Below are 24355 nucleotides of genomic sequence, written 5' to 3' on the forward strand. Positions count from 1 at the left end.
TTGCTCTGTTTCCCTAATGAAAAAAGAATACTTGAAACGTATATAGAAAAACCTAGACTGAGTCAGCATCAGAATTCGGGGGGTGGGGTTCTTTCTCTGTTGTTTGAAATTTAAAACCTCAAGATGACATTAAAAGCAAGCCTCTTTCCAAATTGCTGGGAGCATTTTCCTCATTTTCGAAAATGGTGGCATTTAACTGGCAGACAAAACAACAGCGATAAAAGTTTAAGACGAGCTGCTTAGGAAAGCTAACCCGGTCCCTGAACTTCTTCGGGAAAAACCGCTGGGAAGGCCGGGCACGGTTGGTTGACTTGGAAGACAAGGTCGAGAGCGCTTTCATTGACTCTGTGTGCATCATAATTTGGAAAGGTCACTGGGGAGAATCATCTTTAGGACACTAAAAATAGACAGTCTCACAGATGCAACCATGCCATCATCTCTTCTGGCGTTTTCTTTAGTCGTGTCTTATTTTTGGGACCTCTCTTCATTTCCCTCACCCACCCACTTCCTCTGGGACGATAAATTTGCTCTGGATAAGCCATTGCCTCTCATGTGTCGGGGAAGATGGGGAAGGCAGGAAATGTCAGGACCCCCACTCAACCGGCTAGTTTACCTTGAAATTACCCCTCCCTCTCTCCCTTTCTCCCTTTCTCCCTCTGTCTTACCTTAACATGGCCCCCAATTCTATGTGTTAAGAGACCGGCACATAGAAATGTTCAATACATAATTATGGAATAAGTGAGAGGAAGAATAAATAGAGCCCTAGAGAAGGCAAAGTTCTAGATCGGTAGGGCTAGGAAGACCTCCGCCTCCCTTGAAGGCACATCCCATTACTGTTTTAATAGTCCCCCTTTCTGCACCCTTGCACGTCCACTTTGCTTCCTAATATGGGGCCTGTTCCCCTCACGTGTGTGTTCGCTCGCTGTCTAGTCATCTGTCTGCTGGTGTGTACACTTGTCCATATCTAAAGCACGCACATCGGGTCAGAATGAGGTTCCGTAAGAATTCAAAGGAGTCATTTAACTCCTGGATTCATTATTTCTTTCCTCTTGAGTCCATGAATTTTGTGTAGATTTTTATAAATAAAAGCTTACCCTAAACCCTGATATATATAAAACAAATAGAGCAGAGCTCCTGTGCATTAAATACAAGAAAGCAGGAGAGGTGGGGATCCCAGAACCACCTCTCCACACTTCCTTCACCCAGTATAGCCCCTGTAGCAGCCTTCGAGGGACCCCTGAAAACCCAGAGTCTGCCAAGCACAGTTAGTAAAATCCCTGGATTGGATCACCACTGAGTTGCCACCCGGTGCTTCTATCCTGTGTTGTGATGTCCCTCCAGCTTCAAGTCTGGGTCTGTGTGTTCATGGTTTGCAGCAAATGCAGATATTATGCCGTAGGTCCTGGGGGAGCTGTAAATGAGGCAGACGCCTGAGCTCCTCTCCTCACAAGCTCACAGGGATTGGGGGTGGCAGGCAAATGATTGGGAAGATGATTCCCTAAAGCCACAAGGTGTCCTAGGACTCAAGGCCTAAGTGTCTGAATGAAGGTTGTGATCAGTAGGTACTCCTTTCATTCCATGGAGCACAGACTGAGCATTGATCGGCTCTGGGCCAGGCCAGGCCCGCGTGTGCTGCTTTGAAGAAGTCCTAAGAAAAAGACACTAAGTGTTTGCCGGTGACTGTTCTGTTGACTTCCTAACTCTACGCTCTACCGCGGGAGGAAAGCTCTGTGTGAATGGCCGCCCTGTCTGTTGGATACTCTAGTGGCTTGACCGGTTCTGGGGCACATGCTCAAGACACAGTGGTTGACGGGATGTACAGTTGAGAGAGGTGATACCGCGGCTCGGGGGGTGTGTGTGAGAGAGAGCGAAGCTGGGGAAGGAAGGAGGGTTATCAGGAGGTAGCAGCTGGACCAGGGCCCGTCAGGACAAGGTGGAGGCTATAAAGGAGAGACGAGGAACCTGAACTCTGAGCAGAGGCAGAGAGAGGTAGGGGCAAAGGTAGGGGACAGAGAGACAAGGTGGTACATTGAGCAAAACCAGTCCGTTCCTGAGGAAGGGGCCCAGGTGCAGCCGAAAGCCAGCAGCGCTGCTCCGTGAAGAGCTCCCGGGGCCCGGGAGCAGGGGCGGCTAGGAAGGGCGCTTTGGAGGCCGGTTGCCTGGGTTTGAATCCCTGCAAGCTGCGTGACTGGGGTGCTTGACTCACCCTCTCCGACTCAGTTTCTCCACTTTCAAATGGATGGGATGAGCCACCTAAGCTCAACACCTAGAACAAAAGGGAGCTTGGCTACTGTTAAAAACAGACCAGGCCCATCCAAGGAGACTTGTGGTGCTTTGAAGCAGGAGTGGCCTGAGCAGGCCTGTGGTTTACAGTGAGCGTGTGGCCTACCTGCATGGTCCCCAGCCCCTTCCGTCACCTGCTAGCGACTCTGAGTCCTCCCTGTTCCCCGCCTTACTCTAAGTGCTGCCTGTTGCCTGAGGTAGGATCATCTTTCTCTGCTTCCCCCTTTCATGTTGTAAAGCAGGACCGTATGTTTCTGTACCGTATGCATCTCTGCAGGCAGCCTTTGGGATAAAACGGGGTGCACCGTGCAAGGCAGGGATTATCGGGAGAGGTGCAAGGTGGGTTCTGTGCCCTGTGAGTTTTCAGCGTAGTTTCTTCTTCACGAAGACCCAGATTTCTGGAGAGTTATTGGACTCTGCTCCCCCCTCTTCGTCCCCATATCGGGCCTGGCATTTGCCTCTCCCTGTAATTCTGTCTCTGCCCTTGGAAGAGAACCGGGGTCGTTCCTCACAGTCCCCGCCCACAACAGCCCCCACACGTGGTACTACAGCAGGTACTGCAGAGAGATCTTGGGATACCGGAGCCAGGGGTTCTGTGGGCTCCCCTTCTCACCCACTTCCACCCAGGGCCTCTCTCTCTCTTCCCCCAAAATAATTACAGTGCGATGGATGGATCATGTCCCCCACCCTCCAGTCATTCGTGTTTGTCTTCACAATACCTGGCCACCACCCACCCTGTTATTTACTTAAAATTTTCCCTTGACTCACTATGCTTTTCTTAAATATTTTGAAGAAAATTGTATCATTGATAGGAAACTGGTACCTCTTGTCTAACCCCAAAATAGATAAAATTGAAAGGAGACGGTATAATTGGATTTACTTTGAGCCGGAGACTGCCTTCTGTGTTAAAGGAGAGGTCTGTTCAGGAATCACGGCAAATAGAGGCTTTCTCTTTGCTGAGATCAGCTTTGAAAGAGAATTGAAAAGGTACTTCCTGAGCCATTGAATGCCAATAACAGTAATAACAGTAATCTTTGAGCTTCTGTTGTATCAGGCATTGCATAGACTTCTTTAGATTTCTTTATATTGTATCCTTGTAACGGAGAACTGATGCATTTTTGATGATGACATCCCCTAATAGGTGGTGAACAGTAAATCTGTGCAGAAACAATAGCGTTACGTAATCTGTACACATGATCTCATTTGCCCTCACAGTGCGGTGAGGTATCACAGCGTCCGGTTTACAGATAAAGGAGTCCTACGTCACGGAGCTGGTGAGCAGTAGTGCCCCCCCCCCCCCCGTCCCACGCCACGGGCACGCCCGCTGGACTGAGTCCCACACCCCAGCCGGGCTGCGCTTCCTGCCAAGGTCTGTCTAATTCCACAGCCTGCCCCCCTGCCCTCCCCCTGCTTGCTCGGTGACGCGCACACTTGGTTTGGCTCCTGGACAGGGTCTTCTGGCTTTCCCCAGGCAGCCAGAACATCTTGTCAGGGACTGTGAAACCTGGCCCTGTCTACACTTCACCCCGAGAGCTAACGGGAGAGCTTCTGCACCTGCACTGTCCTCTTCAAGGTCGTCTTCGTCTCGGTACCAGGCTCAGCCCATGAAATCACAGGCTCCTGTTGAATACCCTAGAAGGAAAGCTCCTAGACATCCTCTAGCTCACTGTCTCCCCCCCGTGTGCTCAGAACTCTGCCGAAGGGAGGTAGGCTGCTGTTGGCTGGGGGCCTGAGGACTTGTTACAGAATTCTATGCACTTGAATAGGAAAGACCCTTATGGATTATCAAATCCACCCCAGTACTCAGGGTCACATTGATTTTATAAGTTTCTGGATAAGGAATGTGGTTTCAGTATTTCGAGAGAATGACCAACATGTGAATGGTGTGTGTGTCTGCAAGCGCCTGGGAGATGACTCCTGGGGGAACAGCCTCAATAAATCTTCCCACCAGAACATTAGATTCTTGATCTTGGTGCGTGATTTTCCCCAAGATCTTCAAGAATGTCGAAATCTGTGGCTGCAAGTACAATGCATCCTCCATCACTCAAGCAGGGCAGCAAACTAACGGAACCGTTTCACTGGCCCACTTCCCCTGCAGGCCCTGGATAGTCCAGTGTCGTCAGTGAGGTGTGATCAGGATGCAGTGTGCCCTCTCGCTCGTGTCAGCCCCTCGGTGGCCAAATTCACGTTCCTGCCTGGAGAAAATGGCCCGTCACCACTCATCGCAGGCCATCCGGGGCAGCTGCACTTAGCAGAGACCTCCAAGCCAGGGACTCAGTCTTTACCAGCTCCTTGGTTCTAAAGCTCTTGGGAGCATTCGTTTCAACCTTTGTCCACCTGACACACAACAGGCAAGCAAGCGTTCATGCTTCTTAGCCTGGTGCAGCTTACAGACAATTTGAATTTGTATGGTCTCTGTCTTTGGAATGCATCTACGAAGAGGTAAATAAGACAATGGTATTTTTCTCTTAACGTAATTTTACATTGTAAAAGGACAGTCCCAAACCTTGTTTATTTCCTTCTGAGCATAGGGGCCCCAGAGAGAACCCTCTTCGGCATATCATAAATCGTTTTTTTTGCCATGGACGGTGCAGCTTACTTTTCTTACTATGAGAAGAAATCAGCAGGCTGAGCCCACTGCTACCTCACAGCAAAAACTGTGTGTGTGTGTGTGTGTGTGTGTATGTGTGTAAATACTTCTCTGACTTTGTGAATATGGGGATTTGCAAATAGGTTGATTTCTTGGTTGTATGGATGTTACACTATCTCAGCCCTCGGGTCATGGTCAAAGGTCTTTGCTAGTCTTCATTTCCTTTGGGGGTACTTCACTAGTGGCCTCTCTCTCTCTCCCCACCTCTCCTCTCTCTGCATAGTTTGTAGCTTGGTGAAGTGATGTCATCCTTAGTTATTTAAAAAAAAAAATCATTGGACTACTTCCCTAAATTAGTGTCTCAATTTATGTCTGGAAAAAGCAGTTGCATGAACTGCTATAGATTCAGGCTGCTGCATCTGTATCCTGGCTTCAGGGCTTCCCGGCTCTGTCCGTGAGGGCAAGTTCACACACCCTTCCCGTGCCTTGGTTTCCTAATTATGACAGAAGGAAACGGTACTGCCTGACACAGAGGATTGTTAGAAGATCACATTATATATTATAGGGAAGTGCTTAGCCCAGGACCTGGCACATGCAGACTCTCAATAATGTTAGCAATCACTTTGGCCTGTTTGGATTAACACCTAGTTCCTGGAGGTATAGAAGAGCTGAAAGAGTTAGCATCACGTGGCCATGACTAATGTCTTACCCGTAAATCCTCAAGGATGATTAAATGCTTCACTTGGCATCTGAAGGATTTGGGAAATATCGGTCACACTTTTTCAGACTCAGTACTTGCACAAACACAGGTCGGTCAAGAAATACCTATAGGCTACACAGCCTTGTTAATAGCCAATTGTTTGCAAAATGATAGCCTGTGTGACTGATCTGAACTAATTTAGAGAACAAACCAAACAGCTCGCCATTGCTTTGATGAGGGCTGAATCATTTAGGCCAAGTGAGTACATCATTACAGTCCTTAAAAAAATGACCAGTTACACAATTATAACTAACAGATTTTACATTTGTCATTTGACATCATGTATATAAAAAAGCTATAGGTTTTCAGTGTTTTAAAATTGGAAAAAATACAGTTTTCTGCTGGTTCTGGTTCTTTGTTTAGCTCCTATCACTCATCTAGTTTTCCAATAATCAAGGCCTATAGAGGGTTAACAGTGTACTGACCCAGGTCAGAGAAAAGCGAGCATGAAATGTGATTTCTGTCTTCAAGGGGCTGAGATCCCTTGGACACAGCATTGGAGGGGCAGACGGCATTAGTAACAGAGAGCTCTACCTGTAGGCTGTATGGTACACGAAGGCAATCTGGAAGCCCCCTGATTCCACACCTGGGAGTGAGGGAAAGGTCCCCCACAGTGATCCTGACAGTGAATGGGGGAACAGTTATGTGCAGAGGCACAGAGGTGTGGAGCCTGCTGGGCTCAGGGAACAGCAGGCCTTACCTGGGCAGGAGGTGAGGCTGGGGGCAGACCAGGGAGAGAGATGCATTAGCTGTGTTAATATGTATGGGCATCTCCTCACCTGATAGGGAACCATTTAGCGTTTTAATATTGTCATATTTTTTAATGTAAAGATGGCCATCCCTCTAGTAAGTGGCTTCCATTAAGAAGGGAGTTTGTGTTTGTCCATCTGCATTTCCGTCAAATGCAGAGGTATTTGTTCATTCACAGCAAGAGACAAATAGGTAAAATAAATTACAGAAGAGGAGGTGAATGTTCTCAAGCCTATGTGATTGTGTGTACCCCGAGTGCTCTGTTTACCCCAGTAATTCTTTCTAAAACGTTACCAATTGACCGTAAGGGCATCCCTGAAACTTTCCCAAAGCTCGGTTATATTTATTTTGCTTGCTTGCCACCTAACCACCGTCGCCCCAACAAAAAATTTTTAAAAAGTAAAATTTCAGGTGTTTTAGGGCCAAAATAAAACATACTTTCTTGGAGAAACACTTTTTATTTCCTTCTACTCTAAGAATTCTCAGATTCCTTAATGATATAAATAGACATGATGTATTTTTGTGACTTTTATAGTGGATGTGCTTAGATTTTTCCCCCTTAATCTGATATGTTATCCCTTCTTTATTCAGTAGAGAAATCATCAGGGCCAAGTGGGAAGGCAGAGACTTTGGAGCAGGGAAATCGAGATGCGAATTCCCATTCTGCTGCTAATTAGCTTTGTTATCTCGGGGCAAATCAGTTCACTTCTCTGCGGTTTAATTCCCTTCTCTTTTAGGAGGTAGGAATCAAACAAGCCCCTCCTGGGGCTGTTGGAAAGAATCATTTAAAAAAAAAAAAAAAAGCCTGTAGAAGCACTGAGGCAATATATATTGGGGGTCTGAAGTAGGGGGCAAATAACACTGGAGCCTCCAGTATCACAGTTGTTAACGTGTTAAAGGAGAGAAAGCCAAACAACATTGCTGGGGCGAGAATTAGGGATCGAATGTAGTGTAGCAGGAGGTTTGCTCATATGCTAGATGACTGTTTGTTGATTCATTTCCCAAAGATATTACAAAGGCTGTGAATATTTATTTAGTTCTGCTCCCAATAGCCCTTCTAATAGGGAATTATTTGGGTACAACGAGAGACATTTGTAAATGTGGCTGATAAGACTGGCATCGGACAAGGAGTGTGTTGTTGGACACAGGAATTCTATTGTCCCCGGCTTCAGTTGTCAAGTGCCCCGGGAACCCAGAATTTATGGTGGCAGGACAATGGGCCTTTCAGGGCCCAGCGACGGAGCTGTGAGATCCTGCTCCCCGGCTTTTCAGGGCTTCTAATCTTTTTATCGGGCCCGGACAATGCCGGATTCAGCTGCTGCCCGAGCCTCCTGACTGTCCATTGGCCGTCAGGTATTGTGCGGTAATTACCATGGCGACAATGGACTCTCCCTGCGCCCGTCCTCCGTTGCTTTGCAAAACGGAGAAGGTTGTCACTTTGCATTAGGCGCCTCTAAAGACACGGCTTACTTAGAAAAACTACTAAAGAGAAATAAAGATAATCGTGTTGAGAGTTTGAGTTAAAGGGCCACTGTGTCAAATCCATTTGGAGTCCAGAAACTCTTCATGGATGTTCTCTTGTAATTACAGTCAGATGCTGGGCGCCACCCTGGCACGGACAGTGAGTAGCTGGCCTTGGAGATTCGGGAGGGAGGCATGAGCAGTGGGCAGTGGGCAGCCTGTACCATTCTAGCGGGAGCACAGATCGAAGCTGAGCTGGTGACCTTGGAGACTCAGTTTCCTCATCTGAGAAAGGCCCGGTGTGGAAAACACTTATACATTAATAGTAACTATGTGGTTACTATTAATACATGCGAATGCATGAGTATTAGTTCTATATAAATGCTTATCCATCCTCCATAGGGCTTTGTGAATATCAAATGTACAATAAAAGGTAAAACTGACGTTTTGGGCGTGCCCACTTGGAAAAAAGCACAATCTATATCTTTTCATAATCACAGCTACTGATTATTGCGTGCCTCATCTGGGTGAGGTATTGCATTTATTATTACTGTTCCTCAGAATAGTCCTACAAAACAGTTACTATTATACCCATTTTATAGTGAAGACACGGAGGCTCCAAGAGTTCTTTCTCACCCAAAGTGAAACTGCTTGGAAGAGGCAGAGTTGGGAATTTAAGTCCTGTTCCCACACATTTAATAGCTTCCTGCTTCCCCCATTAAAAAAAAAAAAAATCATAATCTATAAACCTATCTTACAAAATATGCTTCACCATATGGTTCTGGGACTTTGGTGGAAGCAGGAAAGAGAAAGCATGCAGTGGTGATTATTAATTGGGTTTATCCATCCCACTGACAATATTGGCAACATGTGACACCCACAGAAGGACAAGCCCCCGTCTGCAGGGCACCCAGGGTCTGCTGCCTGCAGAGCAAGGAAAACAGCAACACCAGCAAAACATCTCGGTATTTCGCAACTGGCAGGGACCTTTTTGCCACTGCTTGACTTCTTTACCTAATAAGAGTTTCCAAAATCTGACATTTCATTTGTTTATTTAATAGGAGCATAGTTAATGATAATTTTAGTCAACTCCATACCAAGATACCTGAAATTCCCTGTTGTGTTTTTGTACCAAAAAGTAGAAAGAATCTATGGACACATGCCGGAGGAAAAGGTATGATTTACCCTGGGAAGTGGGTCTCCTGGTGGGTTCTTACAGCTGGAGGGAAGGGAGGGGACTTGCTAGTGACTCAGTCCAGCTGTGCCTCTTCCTTGCTCTATGCACTTGGGCATTTACCACTTAGCCTCAGTTTCTTCATCTGTGAAATGGTGCTGTCACTGTCTCCTTGGGCTCTCCAGCTCCCCTCAGTGGCAATTCTTTCCTTTTTAACCCATCACCCTGTGTCGTATCTCTACCAGCATCGTGCACACAGCAAGTGGCCTGAGGATCCTGAACCTCTCGTTGATGTAGTGGGGTGGGGACTGTTTTAAGCCAACTTACATATACTTGCAGTCTTGCACATGCCAAGCTTCCTGTAGGATCAGAATCCAGCAAAAGAAATCTGCCGCAGTCACACCCCCGTCCTTTCCCGAGGTTTCTCCTTGACTTTTGTATGTTCGCCAAGTATTTTCTTCATTTCAATTTACACCCTCGGTTTCAGTGTTCCTTTTCCTGATTTCTCAGTCTCTCTGATATAATATATGGCATGAAGGGTCTGTGCCTCTAAGGAGCTCAGTGCTGTGGGCGGTACACACAGTGATGGGAGGGGCTGTGCAAGGGTGGTTGCTGTACTTGGCCAGATGTAACTGGGGTCTTGGGAAATGAGGGCGAGAGTCCTCAGCGTAGGTGGGGCTGGATGCAGCAATACTGGGTTGTATTTTTCTGGCTCAGAAAGGAACACCTGACTCTAGGTCTCGGGGAGTCATGAGATGTGGGGAGAGGAAGGAAAATGAGCATTCCAACCAGGGACTGCCTATTTAGAAAGAGAAGGTCTGCAGTCTACCCTCCCAGCCCTCTTAGGCCCAAAGAGCTCTTTTTTCCCCATCAATTCTGCTAAAAGCACAAAAACAACTTAGATTTCTTATTCTGTTTTTTTCTCTGCTAAGAAGCATGACATCGTATACCATGTTCCACCAGGGTCCTCAGCTCCTCTTTCTCCAGTGTCTTCAGCGATCCTAGCTCACTGACAAGCCACTCATCTATTTCTGCTTTCCTTCCAAAGCTTGTAATCGTCTTTGCAGGCTTTTTGTGAAAGGAGTTTTATAGGAAACATTTTGCAGGGAGGGAAAGAATGCAAGGAAAAGTGGGAGTTCAGTTCGTTTTTATTGACTTGAGAAGTAAACTTTTTAAAACACACCGGCTGCAGACACAGCTGTATTATTTACGGGCTGGAGAAGGGAAATGGGAGAAACACAGGCTACGAAGCCCGCACTGCTGAGTCATGCCACCTGAGGCAAGAGTCTTACCCCTCGGAGCAGAGCCGTGAGATGGGTTTCCTGATACCCAGAGTGATTATGGGTAAAGAGAACACAGTGGTGAGGCTGATGGCAAATGTCTGGTCCATTTCTGTGTATAGAGCTTTAGTCATTCACTTCTGAGTAACATACCACCCCCAAATGCTTATGAAAACAATTTATTGCCTCTTGTAGTTGAGTTGAGTGAACTCATCTAGATGGCTCTTGGTAGGGTCTCTCATGCTGTCTAGTCAGGGCTGGCATCACATGAAGGTGTAACTGGGTTGGATGTTCAAGGTGGCATCTTCACTCCCCATCTGGCACCTCAGCTTGGATGCCCTGGGTGGCTAGAGGTGACTGGGCTTCTCTCTGTTTGTGCAGCTCCCCCACAGGGCTGGCTGGAGCGCCCTCACAGCATGGAGATCTGGAATATGCAGACTTCCGTTGCATCCGCTGACTTCTCCCAGAGCGAGTTTTCCAAGAGCATCAGACAAGCTACAGGGTTTCTCATGACTCGGCTTCTGAAATCATACTGTATCCCTCTTGCCATGTTTCACTGGCTACCCAGGGACAGCTCAGATTCACATGGAAGGGGACCACCAAGGGCATTAGTATCTGGGGGTGACGTGTCAATGCGATTGCCAAGTAATGGTCCTTCTTCATTCGTTCTGTGCTGTGTGACCCCCCCCCCCCCCCAGTGGCTTCTTCTCCATGACTCTCTGCATCTGGAAATAATCTCAGTGCTACTCTGTCTTTGACGTCCTGGGGATAGCACACAGTAGGACTGTTTTATTTTTCTTGCTTCACTCACCAAGTCAAGGTGTTATGAAGAAATTTTGGACTTAACAATAAGGATTTTTGCTTCCTGTTGTTATTGTTCTGGAGAAGGTATTATATGTGAAGGGCTGTTAGGTGGAACCAAGATGAGACAAGGAAAAGTGGATTTTGGGGGGGTTTATAATAAATAAAGTCAAAGTAAGAAGCTGGTTAGGCCCTTAGTGCAGGCTGAGTTGCTCCCAGAAGGTAGAAGCTCTAGAGGTGAAGGACGCTGAAGAAGTCCTTTCTGCCTGTTGGATTAGGGAAGCTGTGTGGGCCTCAATGTCCCAGGGTTCAATGCCTCTGTTTTCAAAGATGATAGCTGCTCAGACACTCCATATTCTGCTGTTCATTCATTCAACAAATATACATTGGACAGCTGCTCTGGGGTAGGAAATGTGGTAGACACTTAGGGAGATATGAAAATGAATCAGACCAGAATCCAGGCAGAACAGCCCCCACACAGCTCCAGGGTGGGGGCAGTGCAGGGAGGGGGTGGGGACGTAGTCCTGATAAAGAATCGCAGCTCTGTCAGTGCAGGGCTCTGGCCTGCTAGCACAGGCACGGCATCTCCTGTCACCAGTGCCACCACTGTCATTCTTTGCCCTGGGGCCTATCACTCCACAAGGACCTGGCAGTACCAAAGAGCACCTCTCACTTTAGGGGGGAAGGTTTTTATTTTGGATTCCGATAACACGGGGATTCCAGCAGAAACTGGCTCAGAGACTTTATATCCCCCTTCCAGGTCTGTTGCTAGTTGTCTAGCAAATGCATGTGACACACATAGCATGGTATAAGAAGTTGGATGTATGACTGCTTTTATTGTGGTAATTCAAGTTCCAGATGCACCATCCTATGGTACCTGTAGATTCACGGCCAGTGTCGCCCAATTTGCATATGGTTGTGATGATTTGTTTACAACCCTCTCTCCACACCTGGACTGTTTCCATCTAAGAGAAAAGTCTGACTTAGGCACCTGTTGTCTCATAGTGTATCACTTTATTAGTGTCACCTCTAGGTTACTAATGATCCTTTCACTTTTTTTTTTTGGCAGAAATTACTATATTTTCAGCTACGTGGCCCTGTGACGATCATTCCTGCTGCCATCGGTTGAGTGACCAATCAGATGGGTGGAGTGGTTTATAGAAATTGGCAGCAAGTATCCAATGGGTGAAGGAGGTAAGATGGACCGACGTTACCGATTCAGAGGTTGCATGTAAGTGGAGGTGGGCAGGATGCCTCCTAGGCCCACCCTTCAAACCTCCTTCCAAACAGAACCTAAGAGGGAAGCAGGCTGCTTTCTTGGGCTTTCAGGAATGTCATTATTCTTGGTTACTGGGTTCTCTTTGCGGAACACCTATTAGGTACCAGTACAAGGATGGTAGTTTTTTTGACTATAGAAGAATCAGAGGAGAAGGAACTAAAGGGGATTATAATTCTTTAGCACGGACTCAGCTGGATAGACTGGTTAAGATGACTGCTATCTTGCTATTTCCTGCTTTCCTTCTATTGGAAAGAATTCTTTAAAAGTAAACAAGGGGGCTTACATCCCCAAAGGAAAAGAGATTGCTAGCAGGCTAGACCTGTCAGATCTCAAAAGGCAGAATGCTAGACCCTAAGCCCTGAGGCCCAGCTCTGCCATTCACTGTCTGAGTACCCTTAGGTGAATGAGCTCTCTCCTGGGCCACAAGGCTGGCTGGACTAGGCTCGCTAGCATTTCTTATATTTTAGGGTTCTATGAATCCATTTACCTCTTCCTCCTGCCTGGTGGCAATGAGCCATTTTTATGGAATGTCCAACAATCCTGATAGGAAGTTAATAATTAGTTATACCCATGGGACTCTCCACAACTTAGGGTTCTGTCCATCCAAATGTCTATAGCTCATTTCCATATGGATGCCCAAAGGGCACCTTAAACACAGATTCGGAATACCAGTTACGTTTCCCTCCTCTAAACCTTCGCTGTGCCTGTGTTCTGCCTTTCAGCGGAGCGTCAACATTCACCCAGATCAGAAACTTGGAAGGAAATCCCATCTGCCTCTCAATCCCTTACCTCCAACATCAATGTATTCATTGATTCTACTCTCTTATGATCTCTGAAATACATTTATTTCTCTCCATTCCCACTACCACCATTCAGACATAAACCAAACCCTCTTTTGCCCAGCTTACTGCAACTGCCACCTAACAGATCTTTTTGCCTCCAAGGTTACTGCTCCCTCGTCAGCTCCAGCATGATCCGTCTTCCATATGTGACCTGAATAGTGTCCCTGAGCCCAGACATTATGTTATTTGCCCACTCAATCCTTTTTAATGATAGGGGTCTGAACTCCTTTAATAAGCTTCTAGGACCCTTCAAGGATGGGGCCTCTGTTTTACGGTCCAGGCCCCTCTCTCATGCATTCTCTGCACACCCAGGCCTCATGTACACACCCGGCCCTCACTGTACACATCTGCTCTAGTATTTACCATATGGCACACTCATCATTTCCACAAAGCCCCACCTCCTTCTCTCTTCACAGGCTCTTACTCTGTTTATATCTTAGCTTGGACCTCACTATCTCTAAGGAGTTTTTTCTGATCCCTAAGACTGAACTGTGGGTGTTTGCTAGACCACACGTCAGTAGTCAGAGATTACACCCCTTACTGCGATTTCCACATTGGGCTGGAATTGTTTATTTCGTTGTCTGTCTTCCCAGCAAGACAGAGAGGTTGTTGAGGGGGGAACTTACTTATAGACCACCATGCTCCCAGTTATAAGCACCGTATCTCACCCCGAGTAGGCTCACAGTGAATGCTTGTTAAACGTATGAATAGAGACTTTAACTATATTTTGCACACAAAATGAGGAAGGGGGACTAATGTTACCACAGTGCAAAAGTCCCAGTCATGGCAGCTGGCAGGTATTGAGCGCTGACTGTATGTGTGCCAGGCACATAAGGTCTTTAAAGGCATCACCACCCTCAGTCCCTGCAAAAGCCTGATGTGACAGGTCCTATTAATATCCAAGACTTTATAAATGAGAAAACTGAGTTTTAGAGAAGATGGGTAACTCTCCTATGTCCACATTGGTTATTTTTTAATCTGTGGAAATTTTTATTCTTGGGGAAGCCTGACTTCAGCTTGTATCTTGTACCACTTCCCTCTTTTGCCTTATTCCTGCATGAATTTGCTACATGATTGATAAAAAAAACACCTTTCCTCCACATGAGGCCTGAGGCCTTTGCGGCAGTCCATGCAAGCTATTGTAACACAGATGGTCATCCCCTGTGACTGGGACCCACAGGTCTTCAAATCTTCGGTGATGCCCCAGGTGTGTTACACTCATGTTTGAATGTGGATCTGTTTTGGGACAATAGTTCAGTTTGGGGAATCTCTGCCCCACCCCCAGGTCTTTCCCCGGAGCCCTGGTCAGTGCTTGTGATGGGAATAAACCATGAGTGCAGGCGCTCCTCAGGGAAGCAGAGCTGCGCTTCCCTGCAAAGGTGCCAGTTTGATTTGGAAACTGTGTGACTGACTCCTCTTGCATTAGCATATTTTGCACTCATTTGCTCTGAAGCCTGGCTCAGCGGAGGAGATGGATCCCTTCTGTGGCTGTGCCTGGGGATGGTGAGCATCTCCTTCCTGCCAAGTCAGATGGGTCTCTTCATCTCATCAGCCCTTTCAGTCCCTCGACAGGACACGCCCGGCTGACATTTCCCATTTTTCTAGATAATAGGGACGATTAGAGTAAGGTATCAATGGAACAGAGTCAGGAGTTAAATAGAAGGTGCTTGAATTTAATTTCTCTTCTAGGAAATCTGCTAGGTTTATTTTCCACTTAGCAATGAAGAACCGCCTGTTTTGAAGAGTCCTGCGTAGCTTTCATTTCAAGAAGAGGAAGGTAAACCCATCCCGGTGCTTCGTAGGACCCTTAAAGAAGAGGGGGCCAACAAAACACAAAGCAAAAGAAACCACAGCCCCGTACAGATGGAATGGCCTTTGATCTTTCAGGATAAGATTCTTATACACAGAGACGGATCTGATTTACATAGGAGGAGGAGAGGACTTGTTTGTGATCATACTGGAAGGCTTTGGAGAAACAAACTAAACTAACCAACAGCTTTGGCTCTGGAGCCAGACCCCTGATCCCCAGTCAGTCTGCAGTGCTCGCCTTGCTTGGGAAGGTGCCTGGGACATCCCACACACAGGGGGAGACGAAGCAGTGCTTCTCCTTTCCTGAAGGAACTTACAGTCAGGCTGCTTTGTATAAAGCACTCAAAATCCAAGTAGGACGGGAGAGAGAGAGATGGGGGGATCGGGAAAGAGTGAAAGAGAAAGACTTTGAACAATGGTGCTGCCGTGGTTTGGGCTTACAGGACACCTCGCTGTCTGGCTGATTCCAGGGCAACTGACTGACTTGAGCTTCGGTTCCTGGCACTTTTCTTCCTCAAGCACCTCCTCAGAGCAGGGGAGGAATGACCTGCATAGCTACAGGGCCTCTGGCAACCTGCTCTCTTGCTGGGCTTTCCATAGGGCACCGGGGCGCAGTATGAATGACTTGGAGTGGAAAATGTTTGTCCTTAAGCTCATGAAAAACACACACACGTTGACACCCTCCTGAGTGATAATCCACTGGGGCTGCCGGTCCCAAGTTACCCAGTTATCTTTCATTTGCAGAGAAGTCAATCCCAAAGAGCCGCCAGGGGACAGCTCACCTGGCTCTGCGTGGTCCCCGACAGTTTGGAATGCTGGCAGCCGGCCTCCTCGCCCGGCGCCTGCTGGGTCTGTCTGTGCACACGCGTTTCCTATTTTGGGATGTAGGCCACTGTGGAGAAAGAGGCCAAGTACCTGTCTGTAGCTGTTGTCACCAGAATCATAAACAGACACAGCTCACTTGCTGACTACCTTGCTGTCCTTCAGTGTGTACCATGTGACTGTCACTACTGCAGTCAACTAAGAGAGGATTACAGGAAGCTCTCCCGTGCCAGGTGACCTGAATATCCCACCTTTACCCAGATGGGTACCTAAGGAAAACCTTCAAAGAACCAAAGTGATGGTCCTCTGACCCTGCTTTATTGAGCTAAAGATGGGCAAAAGTGCAGAGAGCCCTCCTGACAGTCGCAATGAGGGCTGGTGTTTAATGAGCAGCCCATGTGCCAGGAACTCCGCTCAGAGCTTCACACTCATGACCTTGTTTGATGTCACCAGAACTTGGGGTGGTAAGTGCAGTCATCATGATTCTTTTATGGATGAAGACTCTGAGGTTCAGAGAGGTTAATAAACTTGCCAAGGGCCCTGTGATTCACAGTGTAGAGCCAAGGTCTCCGTTCCTAAGCACTCTCTCTTCCAATTCTTTCGTATCTTGCCTTCCAGTCTTCGCCAAGTCAGAAGGCAGGTACATTACAGTTCTTTTCATGTGGCTGTGACCTGAATATCCACTGGAGTCATAAGGAGCCCTGGCAACTTCTGGCCAATGTGCTGTGTGCAGCTGAGTGTGTACACTGAGAAGAAACACATGGGAGAGGAAAACAGAACCCTGGGTGTGTTCACGCATCAACCGTCTCTTAAGAACCATTCCTTTTCTAACCCGTGGACTACATACTGGGGTTACAACCAGGAACCAAATGCACATGCGTCTGGGAATATAACAGAAGTTAAAGTCGTGCCTTCAAAGAGCCCCCCTTCTTGTGATGGAGCCACACAAATAACCACATAACAGGCACAGAGATTCTTTCAGACAGCTTCTGGGGTCCATAGGAGTACAGAGGGGCTGACTCTGATAGAGGAAGTCAGGGTAGGCTTCCGGCAGGAGGTGACCTTTGGGTTTGGACATGGAACATGACTAGGAGTTTACTAGGAGAAGATCAGGAAGGATTTTTCAGGAAGAAGAACAGTCTAGAAGTTCTTGAGCCAGTGTTTGTCCTAACTAGGTGGTTTGTTTCTATTTTTATTATCTTGAAATAGATAAGATAGCTAAATAGATGAAGATAGTCTGAAACTCAAAAGGTGAAAAAGGTAGCAAAGAATTAAGTCTCCTTCATTCCCTATGACCTAGTCCAGTGATTTTCAGCTGGTGGGCCGCAAGAATTTTTAAAACATGCCATACCTGACGTTTAGTCAGGGTCACTCACCTCTTTTCCCTGAGACTGTCAAATAAAAAAATGACAACAGCCAACACAACAATAGCCATCCAGTGTGAATGAATCAGAATTATACCATTTTTTTGGTCAGCTAGGCAAAAACATAATACACTTTTTGGTGTACTGCAGAATTTTAATTAGTTTATGTGTGTTGAGAGATGAAAAAGTTGAAAATCGCTGGCCTAGTCCATGAGTTTCCTTCCCTGAGGCAGTGCTATTTTGGGTTTTCTATGTGTCCCTCCAGAGATGCTCTGGGCAGTTACAACCACACTTCCCTATAGTTGCTTCCAACACATTTGTGCGCGTAAATGGTGTCTGGCTGTAAACACTGCTGTGCACACTGTCTTACACTTTGATTTTAAAAAGAAAACTTAATTTTTCCCTTTTTGTTTTGCTTGCTCTCTTTTGATTTTAAACTTTAAAAAACACTTTAAAACATTTCAAGCTTATAGAAAAATTGCAAAAATAATAGTGACTTTCTACCTTTCATCTAGAGAACTGACTTAAAAAAAATCATTTTGGCATGTTCCCTGCAACGATTGGTATGAATTCAATCCCTAATCAAGGTGCGGCTTGGCTGTCAGTTACCCACAGATGTGGCTGGGCTTCCTCTCCCCAGCGCTGACTTAGGGAGATAACCCAAGTGTACTTAAAACCAAGAACATGTTCCAGTCTGTGACAAGTTTCCCTGAGATGCCACAAGCAGCAAATCCACCCCCAGGTCAGGAATGGCAGGAGGGGCCCCTCTAAGGGCCACTTCATACCTGCCTTGTGCTCATCTTTGGGAAAAGGTCTTTGCCTGTCTCTCTAAGCACTCACTCAGCAAGAAGCGGGTGCCCCGGGTGACCTGAGGAGGCTCCCTGCTCCTGCCATCTGGTCTGGGCCCAGTGGCCCAGGATGGGAACAGACAGCCCCATGGAAATCTAATCCCTCCATTTCCGACGACCGGCCATTGAGACTGTGTGACTTCTGTTCTGCTTGTCAGAGTTCACAGGGCAGCTCAAAGGTGGGTGTAGGATTCCCTCCTTCTAAAGATCAAAGCACCTGAGCCCTGCTCACGTTATGGGTGCACTTCCTCTGTGCATTACGTGGCGGGGAATAGTTTGTGCTCAGCGTTAGAGGGGCTTTGAACCCTGTGACAGGCAGGAAGTAACCCAAGAAGACAGTGTTGATACGGTTTTCAGCCAAGTGCCTCTGAGACCCCGAGGATTGTTTTCAGGCGTCCATTCACTCATTCATTCACTCATCAAAACATTCCTGAGGGCCTTGGTGGCACTCTCTTATGCTCTGTGCCAAGACATGTGCATGCTCTTTGCAGGCAGGGTGCTCTAGACCTGCGGGGCGACACACACAGATGCGTCTCGGCTGCATAAAGTTGTGGAACTGAGAGTGGTGGGGTGAGATCTCCGAGGAATGACTTCCTGGCCATTCATAACTCCCTCCCTCCTGAACGACTGCTCCGTGCTAACTCTGCCTGTGCACCATGAATAAGACCAGGGGAGTTCCCATTTTCATAGCACCCCTGTGCCAGTGAGGGGGCACCCCCTACTGAGTCTGCCTGTTTCCTTACATTGATTTCATCAGGAAGGTCCAGCTGCTCTCCGAATTTTTCAAGACAAAATCAGGCCATTGCCCATCAGCTCTCCCTGGTCCCATGTGAATCCTAAGCATCAGAACCACCATTTCCTCTGGAGGCTTCTCACCCAAATTACCCTGTGCCCTGTAGGGGACTCAGAGCTCCAGGCAGTTTGAGAGAGAGAGAGGAGAGGTAAGAAGACATACTAAAAATAATCGTGTCTGCTGAGGATGTAGAAGGCTGCAGTCAGACACACCTGGCAGAAGCAACCATTGGGAAGCTCTAGAAAAACGGGGGGGCCGGGGGGAGGGTGGCAATAAGGTCATCTTTTTAAGAGGCTCTGAATTTTAGAACCTAAGCACCATTCCAAATGCCGTTAGGTTGACATAGCAACAGCTCTTACACTTATTTCTCCTAAGGAAACATTTTTTTTTTTTTAATCATCTACATATTTGCAAGGGCTAGTGAGAAGGTACCACTCTAAATGAATGTCTAGCAGATCTCCTGCAGTACCATATTTCTGTCCATAACAGATACTATTTTGGACATCTCAACACTCCTAATTTCTCTTCAGAATTTCCACTTGAGAAATGGATCCAGGAGGATTGTTATTCATTGTCCCTAAACAGTTTACACCATGTTTTGGGTAAAGAAAGAAAAAGCCTTAGTCGCTTGTTTAGTCTTGTCAAGGGTTTGAGCTGGACTCCATGTGGCAGCAAGGGGCCTGTGCTCACAGGGCAACGGCTGGGGCACAGTGGCTGGCGCTCAGGGTTGCGGGTGCAGGGCCAGCTCCATGCCCTCCTCCTCAGGCCTGATCCACCAGCTACGGCATGATTTCTGTAATGCCCGGCTTCTAAGACTGACATGACCCAGCCCCTCCTTCCTCTCATCTCCTGAAGCCCCACTCCCTCCTGCCATTTACTCTCTGCCCATATTGTACTGCTGCTGGTCCCCGAACACACTGTGCCGCTGCCCTCTTGCTGCTTCCCCTGCATGAGATTTCTTTCTCTTCCCCATTTGTCTGGCTATGCTGAGAAGGATTCCTCCTCCAGGTGGGCCTCCCTGACCCAGTGAGAGGCACGAGCGCCTTGGCTCCCTGGGCATCTCAACCTGCCTTCATGGGTCCTGGGCACCTTCCCCTTCATAAGCTCCTTTTGTCCATACAAATATTAAATACTGCATTGTATGGTTGCTTTGGTATAAAGATGAATACAATTTTCTGCCTAAAAGGTTGATTTTCCTCCTGACTTTAAAAGAAGTTAAAACATTCCTGTGTGAGAGTGTGGAGAAAAGGGAACCCTTGTGCACTGCTGGTGGGAATGCAGATTGGGGCACCACTGTAGAAAGCAGTATGGAGATTTCGCAGAAAATTAAAAATAGAACTACCATGGGATCCAGCAATCCACTTCTGGATATTTATCCAAAGAAAACAAAACACTAACTCGGAAAGATAGCTGTTCCCCCAAGTTTAGAGCAGCAATTATTTACAATATCCAAATCATGGAAGCAACCCAAGTGTCATGGATGGAAGAGTGGGCCACGGTACTGTGAGCTCTTACATGAGAATGATGTCACTCAGCCATGAAAAAGAAGGAACTCAGAAAACCTTGCCATTTGCAACAACATGGACAGACCTCGAGGGCATTAAGCTCAGTGAAATAAGTCCGACGGAAAAAGACAGATACCATATGCTGTCACTTATATGTGGAATCTTAAAAAAAACACAAGAAAACCAGCAACAGACACAGACATGGATACAGAGAACGGATCGGCGGCTGCCAGAGACGGGTGTGGGGGCGGTCAAAAGGTAAACTTCCAGCTATGAAATAAATTCTAGGCCTGTAATATACAACGTGGTGACTATAGTTAATAACACTGTATTGGATATTTGAAATTTGCTAAAAGATTCAATCTTAAAAGTTTCTATCTAGAACAAGATGGCGGCGTAGGTAACCGCGGTCCCCGCCGCCTCCCGCAACCACATCAGAATCACAACTAAAACACAGAACCACCGTCACTCAGAGCCTCCTGAAATCCAGCTGAACAGAAGTCGCACAACCAAGGAACTGAAGAAGCATCCAAACCGGTAGGAGGGGTGGAGACGCAGAATCTCAGAGACGAGGCCGCGGGCCCACACCCGGTGCCGCGGTTGAAACCCGGGAGGGACGTCTCGGCGGCGGAGGTTTCCCGGAGGAGCGAGGGGTCCCAGCCCCACAGCAGGCCCCCAGCCCACGGCTCCAGGGACGGGAAGAGACGTCCCCACAGAGACTGTGAAACCAGGGGGACTGTCCCTGAGGGTTGTGGAGGCTGCGGGAGCCCCAGGCAGCTCCTCCTAAAGGGCCCGCGCACGGACTCACTTGGACGCGGACGCGCTCCCTCAGCCCCAGCGCCGGGCAGCAGCTTGAAGGGACCTGGGACGCTCGGGGAGGAACTAACCTGCCTGAAATCCGGGTGACAGCTGGAGGGGCGGCTTCCTCCCAGGCAGAGGAGCTGGCGGAGGCCATGGCTCCTGTGGCGAGTCCTCCCGCACACAGCCGGCAGGCGGGCGCCATGTTTGAATCGCCAGCACCCGACTCACACCTCTGGCCCCGCCCCGTGATTCCCGGAGGCCCCGCCCCTCCCCACCTGCAGCTCATCCAGGCCATTTCCAGGGGCTTTTCTGTGCAAGTGGCCTCTCGAGCCTCATGCTTAGGACTTTCCTAAAATCTCTCAAACAAGCAGCAGCAGGCCCCATACATCTTGATAAGCGGCCCCAGGCCTGGCACTGGCGGCAGCTGCATTGGCTCATAGCTTGGCCTCTCCTGGACACCGCCAAGCCCAGCACAAGTAGCAGCCAACTACGGTTTGCTGTGTAGCTCATGCTGGGTGGCCCTGGGCAAGGCACTGGCACAGGCTAACTTTCCACCTCCCAGGAGGCCCCAGAGACAGTGCACCTGGTGGTCAGACTCGACCACAATGGATTACAACCCTACCACATTCAAGACTGGCACACTCAAGGGGCGCACTTGGTGAACACCAAAGCTCCACTGAAGTAAATCCTGCTCCATAGGGGTTCTCCAGCACAGCAGCTCTTTGGCTATAGTTCCACCTGGTCCTCACAGCCGATCAGCCAGGGGGTCAATTCCTCCCAGGGACACCAATAGCAACCAAGGCTCAACTACAGCAGGACAGTGCACACAGCCCACACAGGGGAGCACCTAGAAGGCCCAGCTCAGGTGACTGGGGAGGCTGAGCCACTGGACCCTACAGGACACCTACTACACAGAGCCACTCTACAAATTCCAGGAGACACAGCAGCTCTACATAATACATAGAAACAAACTCCTGGAAGCAGCCAAAATGTGGAGGCAAAGAAACATGTCACAAAGGAAAGAACAGAAGAACTCTCTAGAAGAGGAACTAAATGAAATAGATCCAAGCAAGCTAACAGGTACAGAGTTCAGAATTTTGTTTGTAAGGATGTTTAAGCAGACTATTAGGGAAATAACTAAGAAAATCGATAACATAATAAAATACCAATTTGAAATGAAGGCTACATGAACTGAAATGAAGAATAGTTTACAGGGAATCAACAGTAGAGTAGAGGACGTTGAGAATCAAATCAGCAAATTGGAACATGAGGAAACAAAAAACACCCAACCAGAAGAGCAAAAAAGAAAAAAGAATCCAGAAATATGAAGATAGTAGAAGGAGCCTCTGGGACAACTTCAAGAGGCCCAATATTAGTATGATTGGGGTGCCAGAAGGGAAGAAAGAGAGGAAGAAATTGAAAACCTATTTGAAAAAATGACAAAAAACTTCCCCTACTTGAGGCAAAAAATAGACTTACAAGTCCAGGCGGCACAGAGGGTCCCAAACAAGAGGAACCCAAAAAGGCCCACAGCAAGACACATCATAATTAAAGTGCCAAAGGTTAAAGACAAAGAGAGAATCTTAAAAGCAGCAAGAGAAAAGCAGTTAGTTACCTACAGGGAGCACCCATGCAACTGTCAGCTGATTTCTCAACAGAAACTTTGCAGGCCAGAAGGGAGTGGCAAGAAATATTCAAAGTGATGAAAAACATGGAACTACAAGTAAGATTACTCTACCCAGCAAAGCTATCATTTAGAACCGAAGGTCAGATAAAGAGCTTCACAGATAAGAAAAAGCTAAAGGAGCTCATCACCACCAGACCAGCACTACAGGAAATGTTGAAGGGTCTTCATTAAGAAGAAGCTAATGAACAAAAGGACCTGACAAACTAAATAGATCCAGAGACATTGATGCATGCAACAGGCGGTCATATCTCAGAGGAAAGAGGGAAAGGGGGTGGAGAGTGGGACGAGATTAACCAGAGAAGTTATATGGATATATGTATAACCCATGGACACAGCCAATAATGGGGTGAAGGCCTGGGTAGTGGGTGGGAGTGAGGTGGAGGGGGTCAATGGGGGGAAAAATGGGACACGTGTAATACTTTCAACAATAAAGATAAGAATAAAAATTAAATAAAAAGTTTCTCTCATAAAAAGGTTATAGTTATGCATGGCAATATATGTTAACTAGACTTATTGTAGCGATCATTTCTCAATATATAGTTGAAACTAATATAATGTTATATGTTAATTATATTTAAAAAAACGAAAACAAAAACACGAGCCCCTATGCCAATGTTCTTTTTATGAAACCACAGAGCTACCAACATAAATTAAGGCAGGGCTGCTTAATTTTCCTTTAATGTTTTTAGAACCAAGACCTGTTGGAATCACTAGATCCCAGTGTAGGTAGACTTGCTCCTAAACCGAGCCCCACTGTACACAACCCCGTTCCTACCCCACCGGAGGACTGTCGCTCCTCGCCCCTGGAAGTGTTCTCGGCTGAGGACCTGCAGCTCTCTGCCCCTTCACACTCTGCCTCAGTTGCCACTAGCCCTTACGGTTCACCAGGACCACGTTGGTTGGGTGCCTGCCTTAGAAAGCCGCTTGGAGCAGAGGACTGGAGTCTGGGCTCCTCCACGCTCCTGCACTGAGTGGGCTCTTTAGTCATCCCCCTCTCCATTCCTCATGCTCTCTCTCCCTCTGAGCTCCTCCTGGGCCACAGTTCAGATCTTAGTGGCATCGGAATCCGGAGCACTCCGCTCTTGGGATGCCACCAGCTGCGTGTGCATCTGTCGGCCGGCTCCAGCTCCTGCCTGAAAGGAATGTGCATTTGTAATATTCTGGAAAATTGCGGCTGACATGTAGCCTGGTGCCCAAAGTGGTTTCACTCCGGCAAACACAGAGAATGATAGCCCTGCATGTAACTGCTCGCACAGCGTCATCGGGGGAACGTCCCAATAACCCCTGTTGGTAAAGCCTGTTACGATGAATTTTCGAAATAGCACTTACCCCACTTGATTCTTGACAAATGGCGTTTGTGGCCACTGAGATCTTTTATTTCAATTATGTGCCAGTGTGGTGGGGAGGAGTTTTCTGACAATAGCAAGGCATAAGCCATTATCATGGTGCTTCTATCACTGTTCCTGTTGCTAAACTCGATCAGACAGTTCATTAAGATGAAAAATT

The 24355-nt window shown here is 47.5% G+C and overlaps 1 protein-coding gene across 1 annotated transcript in view; it reads left to right on the forward strand.

Moving 5' to 3' along the window:
• Positions 1-24355, forward strand: part of CDH11 (cadherin 11) — a 118505-nt gene that overhangs the window by 37006 nt on the left and 57144 nt on the right. Inside the window, exon 2 of the mRNA XM_087827567.1 lies at positions 12169-12293. The gene's annotated coding sequence lies outside the window, so the exon portion shown is untranslated. The remainder of the gene's footprint in view (positions 1-12168; positions 12294-24355) is intronic.

Source organism: Miniopterus natalensis, chromosome 18, assembly GCF_054644295.1.
Source record: "Miniopterus natalensis isolate mMinNat1 chromosome 18, mMinNat1.hap1, whole genome shotgun sequence".
Taxonomy (NCBI): Eukaryota; Metazoa; Chordata; class Mammalia; order Chiroptera; family Miniopteridae; genus Miniopterus; species Miniopterus natalensis.